The 14,187-nt window shown below is 38.7% G+C and overlaps 1 long non-coding RNA gene across 1 annotated transcript; it reads left to right on the top strand.

Annotated features, from left to right (window-relative positions):
* Positions 1-10,969: 10,969 nt before the first annotated feature.
* LOC123731539 (uncharacterized) lies at positions 10,970-12,334 on the top strand. The gene is made up of 2 exons (XR_006762702.1): positions 10,970-11,237; positions 12,104-12,334. It is a non-coding gene; the product is annotated as an uncharacterized lncRNA (long non-coding RNA).
* The last annotated feature ends 1,853 nt before the right edge of the window (positions 12,335-14,187 follow it).

Raw genomic sequence — 14,187 nt, forward strand, 5'->3', positions numbered from 1 at the left:
TCTGGAGCGGCGCCTGAAACAGCATTTTCCACCACCATCAACATAACACAGAATTATGGAATTTCTCGTGAAAGAATGGTGTCGCATCCCTCCAATAAAGTTCCAGACACTTGGATACTCTCCCAGCATCAATTTGACATTTCTTGGAGAGTTTACACAGTAATACCCTGAGGTAACTGAGGTCGAATCTTTCACCATGTTGGTGAACATTTGGACTTCTACTGCTAACCGAGTCATTGATTCTGACAGATACTTTACTGTGGATGTAGTCAAGCCATATCAGGATATAAGTGCAATATATGGCTGTATAAGAGCTCAGGAAAGGTTGAGAGAAGAAATGTACACATTCTAAGACACGTAACTGGTGATGACATGGAGGCCATCTTCTGGTGAGCACCAGGCAGTGCAGCAGCAGTAGTAGCTCCTGTAGGGAAGAGTGGGGTAAGTTTAGCCAAAGGGGTAAGTTGAGCCTGCCTTGTTTCTAGGAAACAATACACACAATTAATTTGACCAAATATTTAGTAAGTGGTCATACTTTCACTGAGTCTGTGAAGGAAGAAACCACCTTAAAAATGTATTAAGTGAATTTATTGCGCTAGAGGTCAAAGTAGATCATTTTAAGATTGTTCTATAAATCAGTTGGGGTCTCTATTAGCTTCAATATGAGGTCCTAAACCTAGCATGAATGTGCATCCTTGTAGCTGTGTGCGCTAATATAGTCAACATTTCTGTCTCTAGGTAAGTTGAACCAATGGTTGAGCTAATGGCAAGTTAAGCAAATGTAAGTGTTTTCTTCGCAGGCGTAATGCAAGGCATTATCGCTGGGATATGAGTTAACAACAGGGCCTGGCCTGTGAGAAGAAAAAAAATTACAAAGTGTTTGTTAGGTGTTTAGCCTGTGTTAAAATATTATTAAAATTATTAAAAGACAAAAAAGCGATTGTGATTGTGTTGACTTGTGTTTGGGAAATAAAGATAAACATGGTTATAAAAAGGTAGTGGTAATATTTAATTTGGGGGAAGTTTAGAAAGCTTTGTTAGAAAGAATACTATATTTCCCTTGATGGAGTGATGCTGAACGTAAAAAATTGCAACATTAACCCCACTCTCCCCTGACAGGCAGGAACCTGAAAGTAAGCATTTCGTTGGAGGATGTATATCATGCGTATCCTGCACATACGATTAATAAAACTTGAAACTTGAAACAGGGAGGAGGGTGAGGCGTTATGATCCAGCTTACCGCTTTTTAATCACCTGGAATGGGATCTGGCCTGCTGTGCTACAAATGAAAGCCAAAGAAAATAGCCCCTCGGCTCCTCTTCTCCATAGAAACCAAATCCCTAGGAGCAAGTTGACGTTTATTGGGATGAGTCTTGTCCTTGAGGCAGAACAGAGCGATTTCCGCTAAATGGGCCTCCTGCAAAGTCAAAATTGTCTATAGTTTAAAAATTTTGAAAACAAAAATGAGCTTTTTGATCTTAGGGTTAGGCATTAGGGTTGACAGTGTGGTTAATGTAAGGGTTAAGGTTTGAGTTAGGTTTAACATCAGATTTTTTGACTTTGTGGCTGTGCCAGCAAGTGACCACTCTGCAGAGCTGCCTCCAGAACAACATTCATGATGAAAAACGCTAATCTGCTCCCCAGAGGCACATTTGTAAAAGCGATTAACCTCTCAACAGAGTAGTAGAGGGAGAAATGTCTGTCACCTCCACCAAAAACAAATGTTTTGACATATATTTTGACATCACTCTGTTTAAATATAAAACAGGTTTAAAAAGGTAATAAATATGGTAATAAACACATGAAGGCACGCACACACGCAAATGTTAATATACACTTATGCAGACACACACACACACACCTGTGCGCATTAACAGCTCATTAAACCATTACTCTAATCACGCCCAGAAGGCGGTGGGTTTGCTTCTACAGCTTGCCTATTAACATATTTATTAATTCATATTTCTGTGACCACCTGTTATAGCTGTGCATCGTCCTTACCCACCCGAAAACAACAACAAAGCCACCACACATCAGTTCTGTTTTTGGCCACGTGCATTTCCTGTAAGAATCTTGTGACTGAACTAAAAATAGAGTGAAATATTCAAGGCCTTTTTATATTAACTCTCAGTTGCTTTCGGAACTGAGTGAGCGAACCTCAGAACTAGAATAACTTCATTCTATTTTTATTTCTAACCTTCTGTCATAACTTTTATTGCACAATTCATAATGGCACTCCATAATTTTAATCCCAGACATAATCAATACACCACAATGGCTTGTTATATCACAGTCAGGGTGTTTCTCTTCCTGATTTAAATAAAAAAAATAGTTTTAGTATGTTAAGACTGAGTTCAGATGTTAGCAACTCACTCCAAAACACTGCCTGTTGGCATATCCTGCCACCAAGCATTTGCTAAACCTTCACTTCCTATAGTTCCTAACCAGATTCTGGCAAAGGCAGGATCTTATAAAAAGCCTTTTAAAGCTAATTGAATCCCTCCATGCTTTGCAGAGGGCACAGCTGTAGGATGGCTGGTCTGGAACGGATGTAAGGCCGGAACGTTGGTACACCAGGATAGACTCCATCCGTCTTCATCCCTGTCAATTATTCCACCAGTGGAGGCATGTCTTCATTTCCAATGTGGGCATCGTCTCAAAGTACTTCTCAAAGTCAGGGTAATCTCATTATTTCCTGGCGTTCTCTATGATACAGCCCATTAGAAACAGGCATTAATTAATGTGAGGTCTTAATCGAATGATAAATAAAAAAAAATGCAAATGCATGACTTCTGCCTCATCATTGCATAACCTCTCAATCATGTACTCATCGTATGTAGTATATAGAGTGATTTCTTGAACATCCCCTATAACAAGATACAGTACAGTATCTCATTCAAATTGCTTCAGCTTTGGTTATTTTACTACAAATACAAATTTACGATTCATGATTTTCCATTTACCTAGGCTATTGTGGATCGACCCAGACAAGCAAGCGCATATTTGGCATGTTTAAATGTTTATTTTTAGTGAACTAACCCCTCCAAACAAACCCAGCATTTCTAGGACAGTGTGTGTGAGACTTATTGGTCTATAGGGACGTCTAACGAATGGCCTCGCTTAGGCGTTCTTACACTTGCAATGCAGAGCGCCATACACACCCAGCTAATTGCCCTGTAACACTCAAATTTGTCCCCTCAATTGAGAATAACAAACAGCCAATAACTCACTGTAGGCTGTGCCTCCATCTCCAACACTCGTTAATCGCTGTGGAGACCAGAAAACCAGACACAACCAACTAAAATCAGCTTCCTCTCTCTAAACCGCCACCGAGCTGCTTGCATGCTCCCAGCAATTTCAACTTGTTTGCCTGATGTATTACAGTGTGCTGCATATACCACATTCATGAATAGTATTATGAACGTACCCGACTGAGACGACTCCACATGATACAGAGACGACTCCACAGAAAAACATACAATCCACTAACCTCAAGTAAGAGAATGTGCACTAATGCATGGGATGTGTTCCTCACACTCCTCAACCTAACAGGCTATCATTAAATTCACTCCCTGGGTTCTATGATTGCACTTGGTAATCATTGTCATATTTAATGGGAAGAGCTGTGACATACTGTGCCGTGACAGAGAGTATACTGTAGAATGACAAACAGATTGATTGTGTTATTTAATAGTTTACAGAATCTTGATGTTGTCCAATGGAAAACAGAAGGAATTTGTAAGCTATTGTTATTTTTCTTATGAGGTATCTTCACATTGTAACTGCATCAGTTGAGTAGATTTCTGCTTGCGTAATGGAAAAACATGTATACCACTGAAAACATATGACATTTATGCATTTTTACTTGATATTTAGGTTATTATTATTTTTTGCATTTTGGAGTAGTTAAACATCTTTGCCTATACAGTTAGATGATGTAACCCTGAACCATTCAGACGCATAGAGTGGCTGCTGCTACTTATGAACAGTGGCGTAAGGTACTTAAGTAAAAATACTTTAAAGTACTATTTAAGTCGTTTTTTGGGGTATCTGTACTTTACTTTACTATTTATATTTTTTTACAACTTTTACTTTTACTCCACTACATTCCTAAAGAACACATTTTCCCTGCCACCCAAAAGTACTCGTTACATTTAGAATGCTTAGCAGGATAGGAAAATGGTCCAATTCACACTTATCAAGAGAACATCCCTGGTCATCCCTACTGCCTCTTATCCCTACTGACTCACTAAACAGAAATACTTAGTTTGTAAATGGTGTCTGAGTGTTTGTGTGTGCCCCTGGCCAACCGTAAATGTCAAAAACAAGAAAATCGTGGCATATGGTTTGCTTAGTATAATGAATGTGAAATGATTTGTACTTTTACTTTTGATACTAAAGTATATTTTAGCAATTACATTTACTTTTGATACTCAAGTATATTTAAAAGTAAATACTTTTAGACTTTTACTCCAGTAGTATTTTACTGGGTGACTCACTTTTACTTGAGTCATTTTCTACTAAGGTATCTTTACTTTTACTCAAGTATGACAATTGGGTACTTTTTCCACCACTGCTTATGAAGGTTGTGTAAAATGTAACATAATTGTAGCCATTTTTCAGGGAAGTATTTCCAGTTTACTTTCATTTTCATCTTGAGCAGATATACTGATTGTTTGTGAATTGTGTAAAATGGGCCATAGAACCACTTAGGTGAGCTAATTTGCTTTTTCAGACGACGATTGTAAATGTCAGACATTACAAGGTCGGACTACCAGTGGTGTAAATATATGCATCATCATGCAAAGTATATTTGTATCCTTCTCAGAAACCATCTCTCTGCGGCGGCGTCAATGTAGCTCCTCCATCCTTATTTCGATGCCCAACCTGCAACTGGTGTGAGTGGTTATGTCATCTGACCATAGCACTGGTTCCAATCTAAGTGACAATGTCGTTTAGCTGACTTCAGGTGTTTTACATTTGGTGGATGACATGAAAATAGGGAAACATGGATGCATAAGCAGAAAAGGACCCCGTACCTACTGTATAATATGGTTGTGGATCTTGGATGTTGTGAGGCTATTTTGCTTCCACTGGTCCTGGGGCTCTTGTTAAGGTAAACGGCATGATGACATTTTAGCCGAAAACCTGAAGGCTGAAACTTGGCCTCAAGTGGATCTTCCAGCAAGCACACATCGAAATCCACATACAGTTGGTTGCTCAACTAAACGTTTTGAGATTATGTTGCGGGACTTAGAAGTAAAACAAATGGTTAATTGAACACAAAATCAACATTTTGCAATGACCATCTTGAACCCCATGGAAAACCTGTCGTTTGAACTGAAGACCGGGGTACCAGTCATTTCGACCACTATTTTTTGAGATAAAAAGTATTTTTTGTCAAACTAAATCTCTTTATCTGAGCAATTGTATTAGTACAAAATAATGTAATAGTAATAAAAAAATTGCACACAATATAGCTCAGTATTTGTATTATTTATTTTATACAGTCTTTTTTTTCTCATCTTTATCAAGGATGCCAATACTGATTGTATCTGCACACACATACTGTATATCCAGTGAAATTGAAGGGGCACCGAGTGGACAAACGTGCACCATCCAATCAAACTGAATTGACAAAAATGTCATAGCAATTAAGTGCAGGGCATATTTGCCCTCATAATCAGGCATAATGATGCCAGCCACCATTGGTCCTCCATCACAGTCAGGGACCATAGAATCCATTTTGGGAGTGACACTAATGCAATTTCCATTGAACACAATGACATTTAAGCGTCTGCTTGGGAGAGCTAATTAAAAAATGCCCAATCAAATCCTTTAGGACAATGAGCAAATATTTATTCTACAAGCAAATAAATAATAATGGAAGCAAAATTACAATTGCTAAAGGGAGGCCTTTTGATTGACAGGGTAAAGAGGATAAATGCTAAAACACACCAGAGGACTTTGTTATTGTGGAACAGTTGTATTCATTTATGGGATGTGATATGAGGAGGAGCACCATTGTTCTGGTGTAAATGTTGCTGATGCATTACATGAGTGATCCTGCCACTGATGCTCAAGTTTTTTTCCCAGCCTTGTGCTTCTAAGTCTTGTTGAAGTAGTCCATCTAGTGGCCTAAACTATTTACTACTGACAAATAAAATATATTTGATGATAGTCTCAGCTCCCAGACTTCCTCCCGTGATGAATTACACTGAACAAAAATATAAACGTAATATGTAAAGTGTTGGTCCAATGTTTCATGAGCTGAAATAAAAGATCCCAGAAATGTTTCATATGAACAAAAAGCTTATTTCTCTCAAATTGTGTGCACAAATTTGTTACATCCCTGTTAGTGAGAATTTCTCCTTTGCCAAGATAATCCATCCACCTGACAAGTGTGGCATATCAAGAAGCTGATTAAACAGCATGGTCATTACACAGGTGCACCTTGTGCTGGGGACAATAAAAGGCTGCTCTAAAATGTGCATTTTTGTCACACAACACAATGCCACAGATGTCTCAAGTTTTGAGGGAGCATGCAATTGGCAGGAATGTCATCCAGAGCAGCTGCCAGAGAATTGAATTGTCATTTCTCTACCATAAGCCACCTCCAATGTCATTTTAGAGAATTTGGCAGTACGTCGAACCGGCCTCTCAACCGCATGCCACTTGTATGGCTTTGTGTGGGTGAGTGGTTTGCTGATGTCAACGTTGTGAACAGAGTGCCACATAGTGGCGGTGGGGTTATGGTATGGGCAGTCATAAACTATGGAAAACGAACACAATTGCATTTTCTAGATGTCACCCATTGAGCATGTTTGTGATGTTCTTGGTCGACGTGTACAACAGCGTGTTCCAGTTCCTGCCAATATCCTCAACTTTGCACAGCCATTGAAGAGGAGTGGGACAACATTTCAGAGGCTACAATCAACAGCCTGATTAACTCTATGTGAAGGAGATGTGCTGCGCTGAATGATGCAAATGGTGGTCACACCAGATACTGACTGGTTTTCTGGTCCACGCCCCTACTTAAAAAAAAAAAAAGTATCTGTGACCAACAGATGCAGATCTATATGCCAAGTCCATAGATTAGGGCCTAATTAATTTATTTCAATTGACAGATTTTCTTCTATGAACTGTAACTCTGTAAAAACTTTGAAATTGTTGCATGTTGCGTTTATATTTTTGTTCAGTATAGGTTTGGAAGGGTTGGCAACGAGAAGCAATTAATGTGATAAATATGATGTGTAGTGAATGATATAGTAAATATAGGATTTGGGTGAAACTTAAATATCAATGAAATTTCCAGGTGGATGTGAAATCTATTGTGGTTATTTCCCACCTCAACGAATCCACATTGTACTAATGTATGGTGTGAACTCTTGGTTCACCTTTTTATAATAAGATAATAATGCAAATGTCATGTATTTACTTGTGACTATTTAGGACGAACAAAATCAGTGGGCTGTTATGTTGTCATTAGCCGTGGAAGCCAGAGTCAACGAGGCTGTGTTGTCATCACTGGTGGCACTTTACATGGGGAGGACGGGCTCATAGTAATGTCTGGAAAGGAATAAATGAAATGGTATCAAACACATCAAACACCTGATTTTCCATGTGTTTGATACCATTCCATTTACTCTATTCCAAACATTATTATGAGATGTTCTCTCCTCACCAGCCTCCTCTGCTTGTCATAAATGAAGGTATAAATACAGTATCCAATCATGTGGAATTGTGATTGTTTATATATTTCGCTAGAGGGCAGTAGATTCACAGTTGGAAAAGGTTGGCGCTATTCAAGTAGCAACTCTTTTCTCTCATTTGGATACTTGCGTGTATTCATGAGTAAAGTTTATACAAGTGTAATGTACAACTTTACTCATCCTTGTCGTGCAAGGGTTTGAAATAGTAAAGTACTGTATGTAGGCTACATTTCCAATAGCTATGCAATCATTCATCAAATAAAACACAACCAGTCACTAATTGTATACTGTATATTTCAAATCTCATGTATTGGTATATGGTAACCATCTTGATACAATAATCAGTTATGGATTAAAAGGATTTCAGAGGAAATACTGTACATATGATAAAGACGTTAACAGTATTAGACAGCAACAACACTGTAACCAGCTGAAAAGTACTGAGACAGGATTTTCATGAATTACTAAATGTAATTTCCTTTATAATTTCCTAATTTCCTTCTGAGAACTACTTGCAAGGTATTCTGGAATGTGACACAAAAAGATTATGAGGCGGTTTCATTTAGTGAAATGTCTAGGCTTCCGGCGAGCATTTCCATGCATGTAGAAGGTTTTATTACAGTTGTCAAAAACATCCATCATTCTAAAAGGTCAATACTCAATGAAAAGCCCCATAACAATATTGACTTCTAGTCTTTCATTAGAGAAGATGGAAACCAAATTCAAACTTTGTCTGGAAGTCAATCCTCCGTACTGTTTTTTTTTTCTCTTTTTTTTTACAGTTTATAATGGGGATATTATCCAAAATGTCAGTCCTCCACAGTACTCATTGTCACCGTTAGCTGTCTTGGTATTTCATTTAAATAAATAAATAAAACATGAGCTATGCTACGTAATTCAAATTCAAAACTGACATTGAGTTAAAGAATGAACATACGTTGATTTGCTGTGTCTCAATGTCCATGAGTAACACACGCACGCACACACGCACGCACGCACACTCACCACTTATGCCTCAATAAATGGAGTGATGGTGAAAATGTGGTTTGCTTTGGAGTATCTGTCAGGTACCCTGTGTAGGCTGTATGGTAAAGACAGCCTCCAGCATCAATTTCTTGGAGGACAGGAAGCATCTGGAAGGTCAAATGCACCACTGAAATTCATTAACCATGTCTGTATTTGCCAGTGAAATATGAATGCTCACTATATAAAACACTGTGTTTATAAAATTTTTAGAGCCAGTTGTCCATCAGTTCTTCCACGAGACCATTGAATCATGTAATTTCTGTCATGGGTGAAAGATGAAAAGCTAGCAAAGCGGGATGGCAACGCTCACTAGCTTAATGGGCAGGTGAGAGATCTAAAATCACTGACACACAGTCTCTCTGTTCATCTGATAAGAAGAGAAGAGAGGAAATCGCCTGTCTCCCATTTTCCCCTTCATTCAGAAGTCTGAAGCTGTGGGAGACCATCACCCATGAACTGCCAGATCCCTAAATGTGTTTTTCTTTTCAAAGCAACTTTGAGATTCTTGATTGTAATGAAAAGCGCTATATATACACATGTATATGAATTACATATCACCAGAGATAACATTCATCTTTACAACTCCAGTCACTTTGATCTTGCTCACTTGTCCGATGGTGATATCACATGCTTAGGCAATCTGTGGGTAAAGTGCCAAATCAAGTTGGGTACGATACAAAGTTGCTCAAATGTAATAAATATATGCCCTTCGTTACACACAACTATGACATGAACAGTAGCTGATGAGTCTATATGATGCTTACGATGATCAGAAATGACAAATCCCTGGGATGATCTAATCCCTAGGAACAAAGCAGAAAAAAAATCTGAAATCAATAATTACAGTTTATTTATAATTCTACTTCAATCCAGAAAAATGCTGGGATGAACCGGTGAAGGGAGAGTTTTGTGGTTGGAGGTTATAAGCTGGAGGTAGGTGATATATGAGGTGATACATTTGGATCATACAGTAGAATCAATATATTTGCCTCTTAGTTGCTGTCCCTGATATACACCACCAGGCCCAGCGACTTTATTTGTTCTTGCACTAAATAATAATAATAATACATAATGCATCAGTTGGTGCCAGGCGGATGGTGCCAACCGCACGTCCCCCTTCATTAATTCATCCATAATGAGTTGTGTAGCATGTAGGAGCAGCTACCTTACAGCCACTCCCAAGAGTGGCAGCTAATTAAATCAGAATCATAAGTGCCAATCTACGCATCTGCCTTTGTTGTTGAAGTAAAATGCACATATTGTCACGGCTGTTTGAAGGAGCGGACCAAAATGCAGCGTGTTCGTAGTTCCACATATTTTATTATAGTGAAACTAAATGCAATACACGAAAATACTTGAATATACAAAAACAACAAACCGTGACGCAGAGAGAAAAACACACTACTCAAAAGATAATAACCCACAAAACCAAAAGAGAAAAACCCCTACTAAATATGATCTCTAATCAGAGGCAACGATGATCAGCTGCCTCCAATTAGAGACCAACCCAAACAATACCAACATAGAAATAGAAAAACTAGAACTTAAACATAGAAATAGAAAACATAGAACAACCCAAAACACGCCCTGCCCTACTCTACTATAGAAAATGACATCTTACTAGGGTCAGGACGTGACACATATAAACACACATATTCACACAAACATATTTACATCACACGTTCACATGATCCAAGGACAAAGTTTATCACTACATGTCAATTTTTTTAAGTGTTGTTCATTGCGCTATACAAACTGTAAAAAAAGTACTTTAAAAGTACACCAACCAAGTGCCACCATAAAATCACTTAGGTCAAGTTAGTAGTGGTCTCTACCTTCTGTGTCTTTTCCTGTGTATATGCAGTGAGACGTCAGTATACCAATATCTGGACTACATGGGATAATCTATTTGCCCATCTCTCCACATTCACAGGAAGACAAGATCTGCCTCTCAGATGGGGAGCCATGCAAACTACTGCAGGTAGTCTAGTGGTTAGAGAGGCGAGGAAGCAATTCCCGGGTCCGACTAGAAATATCTGGTGGGAAGTGAGCCGGCAACCGCAGGGCTGCTGGTATCAAATCTTAGACACCATTACCTGCCGTTGTGCCCTTGCAGTACCTCCCAAAACAACAGCTTGTTGTGGCAACACCCCGCTCCTCTCCAAAACCTGTATGTGTATGTATGTGTGTCTTTCGGAGGGGTTGGGTTTAAAAAGGAAGTAACATTTCGGTGGGACCTTGTCTGCAATTGACCAATACAGTAATCTTAATCTTTTAAAGGACATGTTGCACAAAAAAGTTGCCAATATAAATACAATATACACCACTTGTAGAAAAAGAAAAAGAAAAAATGTATATTGTCTTTCTCCCGGGATGCAAAACTAAATAATTTGTGAATGCATGACGCAGCCTGTGATTTTGCCTGTGACGTTTGTTCAGGTGAAGATTCTGGAGCTGACTGGGGACAACATCTAGTGAAGAAGATGGTTCTACAAACAAGTAGCTATTACTCCAACTGGCAAGCTGTATCAGGCAGCTTTACATGCAAGGGGAAAACGAAAAGCTATATTTGCTAATCTATCCATCTGATTGATTAAGTTGATAAAAATGCCATTAGCTAGCTAGCTAGCTTGAAACTGCTGGAAGAAAGTTAGCTAATGTTACCTAACTCACACCATTAGTCTGAGTTCACCACCTAAAATAACAACTATATATTTGCTAGCTATTTGCTAGCTATTCACTATTGTGAACACTTTTTGTCAAACTACTTTGTTCCCTTGCCTGTTTATTGATGCACTGGTGACTGAGAAAGTTGGCAAGAAAAATGTCCCTTTTGATTTCACTGCAAATATGCTGTGTTGTTTTGGTATTACTTGGCTGAATAGGCTTGTGCACATTTAAATTAGTTAACTAAGTTACTGACCGACTAGGCTAAATATTTTTCATGTTGTCGGTGTTGTTTCATTTCAGATGAAGAAGGAGTTAGATCACTAGAAAAGCAGCATGCAGACAGACCAGGGTCCATATTCACAAAGCATCTCAGAGTAGGAGTACTGATTTAGGATCAGTTTTGCCTTTTATATCACAAGATTAAATTGACAAGGGGCAGCTGATCCTAGATCCCTACTGCTACTCTGAAGACACTTTGTGAATACGGGATGAAAGCTGTTACCCAATAACTTGCACAGCAGTCTTTCACCATAGGACCCTAAAAGTATTACAGTCAATGTTTACGAACGGAATATTAGTATGTGAATTTCTATTATCAATGACTAACAAAAGGGTTGAATTGTTCAGCAACATGTGAGGTGAACATGGGTTTGGTGATGAAAGGTACATAACGCATTAATTGTCATCTCCCTCAGGCTACTGCAAGCTGTGACAGATGGTGACACATCTTCAAGCTTCCTGACTGAATACTGGGGCCTTCAGTGGTTCCAGAAGCAAGGGCCTTACCTGGGAGTACAGCGACAGTCTCTCTGTCTCGCAAGCACCCCCTTATCACTTTGTCCCATTCTTTAATCTTGTCTGGGACATATATTTTAGTTGAGACACCTGTATGATATACATGAATAAACATGTGTTATTACTCTGGACATGAGACTTGCATTTATTTGAGTGCGTATTTTTCTTGATGTTTAAGTTATCACAGAAGTTAGTAAGAATTTGAAGACCAACATGACAAACATGCTATGAAAAAGTTATTGTTTAGTAATCTTTCAATACATTTTTCTTATTGTATTTGGTCATCCCCAAAATGCGGCCATTGAAAGTCTGCGGATACCTAGAGGAAAGGGGGATGGACACACACAGTTTTGATAAAAGTCTGGGAGACTTTTACAGGGAGGAGAGAGCATGACTATTAGAGTGAGTACAGTAAATCCAATCCAACCAGTGGCCATGGATAATATGCTATGTTGTCACACAGGCAGACTGCCATAGTGAAAGAGGTTTAGATAGTATACTATTATGAGTGTAGCTTACTTCTCTGTGCTCTGGAGAGATCACAGGTAGTTGGTCAGAAGGCTCTGTACGGTCCTTGGACCAGTACAGAGAGAGATGGATAGAGGTAGTGAGTGTGCTTGAAATAGAGCCCTCACCCCTGACCTCCCACTGGCCCAGTGCCTCCTGCCTAACGCTCTTAGGCAGAGAGTTACTCAGGAGTAGACCTTTATGGTACATGAGTGCATTATTAGCTCTTGAAATGGTAGAGTATAATGTAACATACAGGAAAAAAATGATATCATAACTTACTGACATTGAGTGTTCCATGCTCCTGCCTTAAAAGTCATACACTCTTAGAAAAAAGGGTTCCAAAAGGGTTCTTTAGGGAGGGATGGGGTTCGACCAAGAACCATTTTTGGAAGACAAGGTTTCTTTGTAAGGCAAAGCGATCTACCTATAACCTTTAACACCCTAAGAACCGTTTTTGGAAGAAATGGTTATTTGATGATTCTTTGGAAGGCAAGAAGGATTCCTTGGAAGACAAGAAGGTTTCTACATAGAACCAGATATAATATTTTCCAGCATGCTCTATTGCAGGGAGATTTTCAGAATCGTTTGTTTTACTGTAATAGCTGTGTTTTTGCATGTACATTGCCTGGTTGATAAATTTTATGTTACACAAAGATAAATAACATTCAGTTTCGTAACAAATCCAATCTGTTAGTAATTGGATTTATTGCACATGTTACTGAGATGGTTGTTCCAGTTTAGATAATTGAGGTAGTCTCAGTATTAAATCTTCCCTACCTTGAAAGTCATTCTGAATGCAGGTTGCAGGTGATTAACAATTCCACTTGCTGGATATCCTAACTCTGGCGTGATTCCAATAGGAATTACAGATAATTTTGCAAACCAGCATAATGTGACTTGCAGGCTTGATGTGGCTTGTAAACCAGCATAATGTGACTTGCAGGCTTGATGTGGCTTGTAAACCAGCATAATGTGATTTGTAGGCTTGATGTGGCTTGTAAACCAGGAGTTTCCTAACACCACTATGTTAGGGTATAATTAGGCCCTCAAATAAAGGCCTTATGATATATGTAATGTATTGTCGTAAATAATTTCATTTTAAAGGCTAATAAGGCTGGTGGAACCATTCATAGAGGGTACTAGGAAGAGCCTTCCAAAGATTAAAGGGTTCTCTGTAGAACCCTTCACAGATGGTTGTAGGAAGATCCTTTAGATTATAAAATGGTTATTGGTAGAACCCTTCATAGAGGGTTCTAGGTAGAATCACACCATTTTTTCTAAGTGTGTAAATTCCGCCTGTTTCTACAATTACTCTTCTTAAAATCCTAACCACACTAATAACCATATACCTAACCTTAAATTAAGACCAAAAAGCAAAAGTTTGTTTTCATGATTTTTTACGATTTGGCCAATTCTGACTTTGTGGCTGTGGTAACTAGTGGAAACCCTAATAAAAAGCATGAGCTGACGCACA

The sequence above is a fragment of the Salmo salar genome, chromosome ssa29 (genome assembly GCF_905237065.1).
Source record: "Salmo salar chromosome ssa29, Ssal_v3.1, whole genome shotgun sequence".
NCBI classification, from domain to species: domain Eukaryota; kingdom Metazoa; phylum Chordata; class Actinopteri; order Salmoniformes; family Salmonidae; genus Salmo; species Salmo salar.